The sequence below is a fragment of the Microcebus murinus genome, chromosome 5 (assembly GCF_040939455.1).
Source record: "Microcebus murinus isolate Inina chromosome 5, M.murinus_Inina_mat1.0, whole genome shotgun sequence".
Taxonomy (NCBI): domain Eukaryota; kingdom Metazoa; phylum Chordata; class Mammalia; order Primates; family Cheirogaleidae; genus Microcebus; species Microcebus murinus.
The window spans coordinates 27,792,314-27,801,936 of record NC_134108.1 but is presented as its reverse complement, the minus strand read 5'-3'; the positions used below and the strand labels follow the sequence as shown (position 1 = coordinate 27,801,936).

The 9,623-nt window shown below is 39.5% G+C and overlaps 1 long non-coding RNA gene across 1 annotated transcript; it reads right to left on the bottom strand.

Annotated features, from left to right (window-relative positions):
• Positions 1-347: 347 nt before the first annotated feature.
• Positions 348-8,520, bottom strand: LOC109730804 (uncharacterized). The gene is made up of 3 exons (XR_012919274.1): positions 8,293-8,520; positions 5,670-7,061; positions 348-557 (listed from the first exon to the last, which is right to left on the bottom strand). It is a non-coding gene; the product is annotated as an uncharacterized LOC109730804 (long non-coding RNA).
• Positions 8,521-9,623: the final 1,103 nt, after the last annotated feature.

Below are 9,623 nucleotides of genomic sequence, written 5' to 3'. Positions count from 1 at the left end.
CAAGTCTGATCTTCTCTACAAAAAGTAATTCAGGACTTTGATGTTCAGGGTGAGAATAGATGATGTGAAGCCACCCTCCCCTCCTCCCCGCCTCCCCCCCCCCCCCAGGCTTTGTTTGGGAGTCTAAACTCATTAACAAAGGCTGGTGCTGAGGGTTCAGGTAGAAGAAAGAACCTGTCCTACTATGGGAAGGATGAATATTATTAGTCGGTGAAGGGAGCAATTTGGGGAGGGGCTTTCCCTCCTATAACAAAGATTCATGCCCCACTTCCATGTAGCACTTGCTAGGAGAACAGCTGTTGGATATCTTCGCCCCTTTTTCTATAAAGCAGAGCCCGGGGCAAAGATTAAGGTGGTAAAACTTTATTTGGGAGATACAGCCTAGGCCGGTGAGGGTAAGGACAAAGGACAAGGAGGCTTGGAAAGATGTGAAACGATGTGACTCAATGAGCTGTATCCTTCTTCGCAAGCCATGAAGAGAGATCCCAGCTTGCTCCGCAATATATTCTCTTGGTGTGATGATGTTCTCCAGTACCATTCACGAGAAGGAGCCACACCTTACAGCAGTTCATAAGAGCAAAAGAAATAAAAAATTAAAATTAGAAAAGGTTTTTTAAAAAGCAGGCACTTTATCCTGTCTCCCTCCTATCTCCCATTTGCCATTGGTCCAGGTTCACCCCACAGGGAGTGGGGTGAACAGCTGCATCTCACCACCGTCCAGCCTGCTGGGGCCACTCAGGAAATCAAATCCCATATCCTGCCAGATGGTGTATCATTCAAGCCTGAAACAGAGGGGCAATGAGGTTCAGGCGAGGCACCGGCCAAGCGAGACAAAGGAGGAGGCAACTGGGAGAACCTGAAAAGTTAGGCAAGGTTGAGTTCCCATAAAGTGGAAGGCAGAGCCCGAAAACAGCAATGATAAAGACAGTTACACCCATGCTTCAAGGTCACATTTGTTATACGGGTCCTTGCTTGGTCTTAGAGATCCAAAACCGGACACCTTAGAGATTAGAGGCCCAGAGCCAGATTTAACTTGATATTTTTAAAGTAAAGCAATGTGACATCTCTTCCTATTAAAAGTTAAAAAAGAAAATCACATCCACTATACCAGGGAAAATATAGCATACTCGTACAGCATATACCAATTGCTCATTTTAAATTTCTTTCAAATTCTCATTAACCTTCCTAAAATTAAGTGCGTATGGACAGCAACAATTTTGTTGACATTTTGCACTTTGCATTTGGAGGGAGTGAACAAAAATATTAGGAAAAGAACTTGCCTTATATCTGTTGTCCTCCTCACCTTCATTTAACCTTGAGATGTTACCTCTGCTGTCTAAAGAGCAGTGACTTAGCTCATATTCCACTGAGAACTTAATGTATGCTAGACAGTGTGTAAAATACTTTCACTCATATTATTTTATTTGATCCTCACAACAATGCTCTGTGGTAGGATTACTTGCCTACATTTTATAGAATCTATAATAAATGCAGAAAATGGGCTCTTAGAGAGATGAAATAGCTCAAAGCCATCCTGCTAGTAAACAGTGCAGACAGATCTTAGAGAAGAATTAGGAGGAAGAGGAGAAGGAAGAGTACTAAAAATAATAAATCATTACTGTTTATGAAAACATTAAATAAGAACTACATAGACTGTTTTCATTTACCACCTATGAACCTAAAGAGAGATTCACTGATTTAACCATAACTTTGCATCCAATATAGAGTTAATCATATGGGACTATTTCCTCTAAGATACCAGAATTTTTAAAAAAATAGAATTAGCATTAACTCACCAATTTTTCTAATACTCTAAAGTAATTAATAAATATGTCATCTGGAGAGGTCAAATAAAGATCATAACCAGACTCAGAGACTGCAATCTTGGAATCAAGTTGAATGTTTGATCAAGTTGAATGTTTCCTATTTGCTGCAGATAAATATGGTATGAACAAGTGAAAAAAGTTTCACCTTTTCAGCATCCTTCCCTGTTCTTCATCATTTATTGTACATTTCAGCATTTTTTGCATCATATTATGAACTATACTACAGAGTCATTATTGGATATGATGCTGAACAGGAGGCTTTGTTCATCCGCATTTGTCTAGAAGGGGCAATTGCAAACATGTTAATGGATCGGAGCACAAAAATGAGTCAAAGAACACAAGAACCATCATTATTATTTAGCACAATTGGAGAAAGCTTCCATTTACATAATTACCTACCATCATTTTTGTGTCACAACTTTAATGTGGCACAGAGCAGTCACTGGATTTTTTATATATATATTTTTAGAAAAATGTCTTCAACAGTGGTAAGAATGTTCTTGGAAGGCACTCAGAAAGATGACCTTAAGGGTAGCACCTTTGGCCTTTCAGAAAGAGCAAGAAAGGTTTTCAATTTTTGTAAGTCTGGAAAATGAAGTGCATTATTTGTCACCACAAACTCTATTGCACTTCCTGCTCAACCATCAAAGGCTTTGAACAAACACAGGCAGATGTGCATGAAAGCAGAAAATACAACATACTCCTCTGTCCTGAATTCATAATAAGAGTAGTTCTTATTCACTTGAAGCAATTCATACCAAACCGGCTAAGCATGCACGGAAAACTCAGCTCCTGTCTGACCCCTGGATCCTGGTATGTTTGTGGAAAAAGCAAAGAATCTGGTTTTTCCTCTTAAAATTTTCTGAGGAGTATTTATTATGAATGGTCTGAAAGCAAAGAATGTGAGAAACAAAGACAGTGAAAATTTTAGAAAGCAGAATCAAAAATCTCTTTTGAATATTTCCTCTATGGAGCAGCCAGGGTGATTTTTCTAAAATACAAATCCAATCACATTGCTCGCCTGACTGAAGCCACTTGATGGTTTCCCATTGCTCTTGTCTTGCCAGCGCTCCAACTTATTTCAAACCATGTGGTCTCAATATTCCAGCCACACGCCTTGCCTGACATCCCAAGATCCACTGTTCTCTTTCTCCTCTTTTGGCCTCAGCACATGCTATTTCCCATGCATAGGATGCCTCTCCCGGCTTCACCTATTGAATCCTGCTTCGCCTGCAGGTGACAGCTGAGATGTCACAGCCTCCAGGACATCTTGCCTGAAGTTCCTCCTCCATGTGCTTTGATAGGATCCTCCAGGAAATCACTTTCTTAACTGTTTACTTCTCACTCTGCTCCTATAGACTGTAAGTCTCTTGAAGGCAAGAACTGGAACTTGTACCATGCTATATTCCCAGGGCCTGGCTTATGCCTGAAATATAATAGCCTCTCATTTATTAAGTGAATGAACAAAAAATCTTACTATCCTCAAACTACCTATAAGTGATTAATATGTGCCAGAATAATTTGTTAAATTTTTATTAGTCTGGGACAGATTAATTAGATGTTATTTTCACTGTCCATTCTGGCAGATACTATAGACTAACTTGCTTGACATCCTTTATGATGAAGGCTTGGCAGCTTGGTATTTCATTGCTCAGACTCTCCTGGAGTGAAAATAACTAGGTATGTGACCTTGAGATGTTACTTTACTTTTCTGTGCCTGAGTTTCCTCATCTGTAAAATGAAGATGTTTACAAATCCTTCCTCATGGTGTGGTTGGGAGGATTAAATCTTGATAAGGCATAAATGATGCTTAGCACTAGGCCTGGCATGTAGTAAAAGCACTGTAAATGTTTGCCATTGGAATTTGTGTTGGTTCCACACAATTGACTTCCAATAAGTCTTATTTCATTTGGAGGTTTTTATCTGGGCAATTACTTTAGTATCTTTTTTCCTTGCTTCCTCTTCAGCGAAATGATAGAATTGAAGTAAACCATCTCTCATGTCTTTTGAGCTCTAAAACAGATGGTAAAATGTGTCCAGAGGGCTGTGCCCTTGTGGCCACCCATAATGAAAGCAGGCAGGGCGGGAGAGGGGTGTGGAGGACAGCACGAGATGGAGTTGAAGAACAGGGGAGGACTAGGTTCCAAAGCATTTTCCAAAAGAGCAGTTAAGGAGGATTGAAGGTGGCCGAGGGGATCAAATGAAAAAAACAAGCCAACACAAAGCATAGCATCTTTGTTTCTTTTTGCCACCTGTTTTAGTTACCTGAGAGGAGATATCTCTCAAGGTAACTTACGCTTTTTTGTATAGCAATGCCAATTCTAGGCACAGACAGAAGCAGACGATAGAACAGTTGGCCTCCAGTCTCACCATGGAAGTAGCAGAAAAGAGTCTATCAAGGGACTTAGAAAACCACTGTCTAATTAGGCGGAGCCATTTAGGATTGCTCTTGGCTGCACGGGAACAAAAACTAACTAGAGTGGCCTGAGCCAACAGTAGGCTATGAACCTCATTTTACAAGGATGCTCAGAGGGAACACTCAAAGGATGAGACAATGGTTCAGGGATCCGAGTGCCTTCTGTGTCGTGCTTTGTCATCCTTAAAATAGGACCTTTGTCTTTATGGTTACAACATGGCTCTGGCACCTTCAGGCATCAAGTTATCATTCCAGGCAGGAAGAAGGGGGAGGGGCAAAGGACAAAAGACACATGCCAGCTGAGCTTCTTCCCCTATATTAGAAAAAGGAGGATTTAATTTTTCTGGAAACTCCACCCACTAGATTTCCTTTTATATTTTATTGGCTAAAATTGGGTCACATGGCTATCCCTAGCTGCAAGTAATTCTAGGCACATTGCCACTTAAACAAAGGCATGAAATTCTTGAGGAAATAGACATAGCATAGGAAACTAGCCTGTCTAACACCTGCCTTCTGGTCAATAAAGTAAATTAGGATTGACTAGCACATAATGAAACATATACTATATATATTATTTGGTGATAGCGGAAATTAGATTAATTAGATTAAGATATATATAGTCTGACAATAAGACAACAATCTTATATAGCTTAAAAATTAGTTAGATCTAACCTTCTTTTCCCTTCTGTTCTTTGGTCTCCCTTCCATCTCCTATTCTCCACCCAAAATGTCATATTTAGCACATCAAAAAATCTATTACCTCTGAGTCATAAAAACTTTCCACATAGATTTGTATGTTGTGTTATTCAACATTTTTCAAGTTAACAACTGTCAAGTTTTTCTACTCATTTTTATCAGATCTTATTCCTAACACATTTCTATGTTAAATTTATCACATTGTTTCTCAATTTCTCTTTTCTTTCCACCATCACTATTCTGAGGGTGAGGGAAGAAAATGTGCCCAATCTTCAGGTCCCTGGAGATTCTAGATAGTAGCCTATCACAATTACTCCTTTGTCCTCTCAATTGCTTGTGACACATACTCTAAAATACAGAGTGGCTCAGTGTAGAGGATACACAGGATACATAGAGGAAATCTCCAGAAGTAAAAATACTGTGTTGACTTTAAAAGGAAAAGAAGTGAAAAAACTTAAAAGTCAGCAAGTTTCCTATGTATAGACATGCATCCAACTCAAAATATTTGTACAAGGTCCTCTAGGAGATATTCAAAACATAAGCAAAAGAGATAGCCCTAAATATCCAAGGCTCAAAATTGTTTAAAACAAGAAAATATCCAGAAAGTTTAAAACTAGAATTCTTACAACAAAAATTGTCCTTGGACTTGGAAAGTCAAAATAACATTATGAAAACAGAAGAAAGGCATGGTGCCATCTGCTGAGAGGTAAGAAAAGAATCTAGCAGCTTACCCTTATAATTGAGGCCATTGATCAGTTCCCAAATCATTAACTTGGGCAAAGTTTCTTGTGCAAATCAGATTCTCTCCATTTCAGGGATTATCCAGTGGGCTCCCAGGGCTGCTTTAAACAATCACTAAAATTATTCATTAGGTAAAAGGGTGATGATGCCATAGTAAGTTGATCAGGATTTCAGCCTAGATAAGGAAATATATTTAATCACTGTTGCAAATCTATTAATATATAAAAAAATAAGTTCTATTAATAAGTAAAAAAATATAGTTCTATTAATATAGAAAAAAAATTCACATTGTTGACAAAAAGACAAAGCAACCTATATAACCATAGTTTGAGACTCAGACAGATACAAGTTATGAAACCACTCAAACCACTTTATTCAATATATATAACATGATAAGCAGGTACTTGAGCACCAGGAAAGGTGTACCCTGACCTTATGCCTTCATGAGCAAAGAATTATTTGTTCTTGCTGTTGTTCTTGCTGCTGCTGCTGTTGTTGTTTATTAACCTTTGAATGTTCTTTTGAATTGCTGAGTAAAATGTTCTTAGTTTCTTATTCTGCAATCTGGAGGCAAACCTTATCTATTTTGAAAACATAATTAGTCAATTTCCAGGATCAGTTAAAGAAAACTAATGACACATTTGTCCAGATTGCATGCCAGTGTGGCTGGCTGAAACCAGCAACAAGGAAATCAAAGAGCTTACTCTGTTCATAAAAGTAGAGGAAAAATAATGAGAACTGCTAATGTGCCACTAACTCATTGGAAAGAAGACATTGAACACGATCAAAAGAAATGCCAATCAGTGGGAATAAAACTCCAGAATCCTTTTTAATTGGCTAAAAAAAATAAATACACTAGTAGATACAAATGATAGAATTTCTCCTTGCCCGCTACCAGATTTCTTTTCTAAAAAGCAACAATGCACATTTTAAACCAAATGTCAACATCAGGTCTGTGCTGCTAAGCTGGAAGAGATGAAGTTCACTACATTTCTCAGCCTTCCTTGCAGTTGGGCAGAATCAGGTGACTGAGTCCTCACCAATGGGGATGTGAGTTCAAGCAGCGTGTCCCTGCTGGTCCAAGGCAATTAAAAGTGTTTGTGAGTTCTCCATACTCCCTGCTGTCTGTGCAGCTAAACGCAAAGATCTCCAAGATGACAGAGTTTCAAGGTGAAAGCAGCACTAATCTTTCAGACTCTGTTGGAGGAGAGGCTCTGAGACCTGCCTGACTTGCCTCACATATGTCAAGAGCAGGACAGAGTTGAGCAATTAGGCTTAAACTTATCTGAATGTGTTCCCGCATTTCTCTTCATGTAGAAGAACGAATGTTGTATCACATGCGTAAAAGTGGAAATCTCCTTTTTTCTTTTCTTCCCCACTCCCTGTTTAGAAAAAGAATAAAGGAATCTACCAGTTTGGCTAATGAATAAATAAATGAAATCCTCTTTGCCTTAAGATGATTAAACAATAATAAATCCTTGCTTTGATAATTTAATTAATAGCATGACTGGTCATATATAAAAAGTTGGTAAGTGAGTTCATTCAGTAAATTTCTGCTTGGTGTCAGGCATTGTTCTAGGCACTTGAGCACACGTCAGAGAACAAAACAGATTAAGAGCCCTGCCTTCATAGAGCATACATTTCTGCCGACTGCCAGATTATCTTAAATCAATTCCTTTACTTTTTTTTTTCTCTCAATCAAATATTTTTTAAAAGAAGCTATTTTCCCAACAGTTCAGATGTTTAGATTCAGCATGGTCTTTGTCAAATGACATTATCCTCCCCATCCCTATCCCTAAAAAGAAAACTTGCTAAATATGTACATTTCTGGATTTTCTATGAAATCAGAGCTTTGACTCTGAGTGGTTATAACCATTTATGTTTGGTGACCCAAAAGTCTTTTTTAAAAAAGAGCTGTCATTGGTTCCCCTGGGTATTCTTTTCCATGAAGGTGGGGTAGCACCCATCCATGAACATGACTAAGGAAATGAAAACTCCAAAGGGCTACAGCAAGAGGACCAGCCCCTCTGTCCGTGAATTATGAGTAATTCTCTGGTTGCGCTATGTGAAGAAAGGGACCTTTGAACTAATGTCTCACAATAGCCAGGCTGCTGGCCATTCCCTGGTTTTATTTCAACACCTTTGATACCTCCAGGAAACCTAGACAAGCTGAAGCAGCTTGAGGTTTTCTGGCTCAGCTTGGCCCCCTCAGGCATCATCCCTCTCTCTCCAGGTTCCTCCCTGCTGGGAGGTCTCCAGTAGCAGTGAAGAGTCCTGGGATAATCCGAAACCTCCAGTAAGGGTGCTATAACTCACTAATCGAACGAGGCTCTGAACTCGTCTTGAAATAGTACGTGCTAAAGGCATTTTTAAGATCCGAGGTAAAAACTCTGGGGAGAAACCAATTTCCTGAGTGGTTTCAAGCTACAGAGGCTGTTTTGAGCAGTCCTTTACCCCAACCTGGCTCCTAGGACTGTGAGGATGTGAGTTCCCTCATCACAGGGAGTTGCTTCTGTGCTGATGGGGTCCTTTTGCATAAGAGATGATGGGAGCAGGGTCTGGTGTCTTCGCTGTCCTCACTTAGCACAGGCTGAGGTAATTGGGAGCACTCACCTAGGGTAACATCTCATTTTAAATGAGGCAGGAATCTGAGGGACAAGTAAACACTAGCCAGGCTTTGCAACTGTGACTTCCAAATGCCCTGTAAGAAATTGCAACAAGTAAAGAGTGTGAAAGACCAGTTATGTGACTTCCTTATGGGTGTTTTAAAGAAAGACAAGGAAGATATTTCTTATTGTAACATACAACTTTGCATATTACCATCAGACCTGCCAGGTCACATTTTAATGTTCTTAATACCTTCCTCATGTTTTCTACCGCAAGAAGTAACATCCTATTACCAAGCTTGAGTATCTGTTCTGTTTCAATATGGAAGGATTCAAATTATTTGGTGGGTGAGTTCACTCATCAGAAATTGGCTGCCTATTAAGACTCAGATCATAGGTTTGCTCTTGACCGCAAATGCTAAGTCCTCAGAGACATCTTTCCATAGATTTATTCAGCATCAAAGATCAAGAGGATGTAAGAAAACATCAGAGCTGTCAACACAACAGATAATCCTGAACTGGGTACATGATGTTTTAAGGCACATTGACTTTATTTTTGTGAGGTTAATATTAAAATTAGCAAGCAATTGAATCCAGAGGGGTGTGTGTGTGTGTTTTCCTAGGAATTGTGGCAGAAAATGGGTATTGCAGGTAATGCATTCCCAAAGCATGCAGAATAGCAAGAATTGAAGATTGAGATGATATTCTATAATAGTAATAATAGTAGCCACCATTTATTTGGCCAGGCATTTTATTTATGTTATCTCATTTAACCCTAAACATTTTTGTCACTTTTTAGATGAATAAACAGAAGCTCAGAGATCAAAAAAGCCCTAGACTCTGAAGTACCCAGCTAGTACTTGACAGGGCTGATATGGAATGTTGGTCTTTCTGACATTACAGCCACTACTCTTTCAAATATGCCACAAATCCTCCCATTCCAAGCTCATGTGAGTCAAGATAATCCCTATTAAAGAGAACACAAAATTGGATGGTTGCTTTAGGCCTAGACTATTGGTCAGACAATGGTTAAAGGCAATGGTCACCTTGTGAGGCTGAGTGACTGGCAAACTTCCAACCTGGGGGAGAGGGGTAATTGGACATTACAAGGTTTCCAAAAAGGAGAGCCAAAGGGATTGAAATAAATAAAACTCGAGGCACTGGCTTTATGGCTTAACTCACCAAAGGCTGATTATGCCAACCTGCGGAGCCTCTAACCACCTTAAAATAGCATCCTGTTCTCCCCTGGAGAGGAGCCCCACACCCGGGGGCTTTCCCAGGGAGTCCATAGGTCAAACAGGCCCTTCTGATCTGAATTCCAGCATTCTAAGTGCAGCC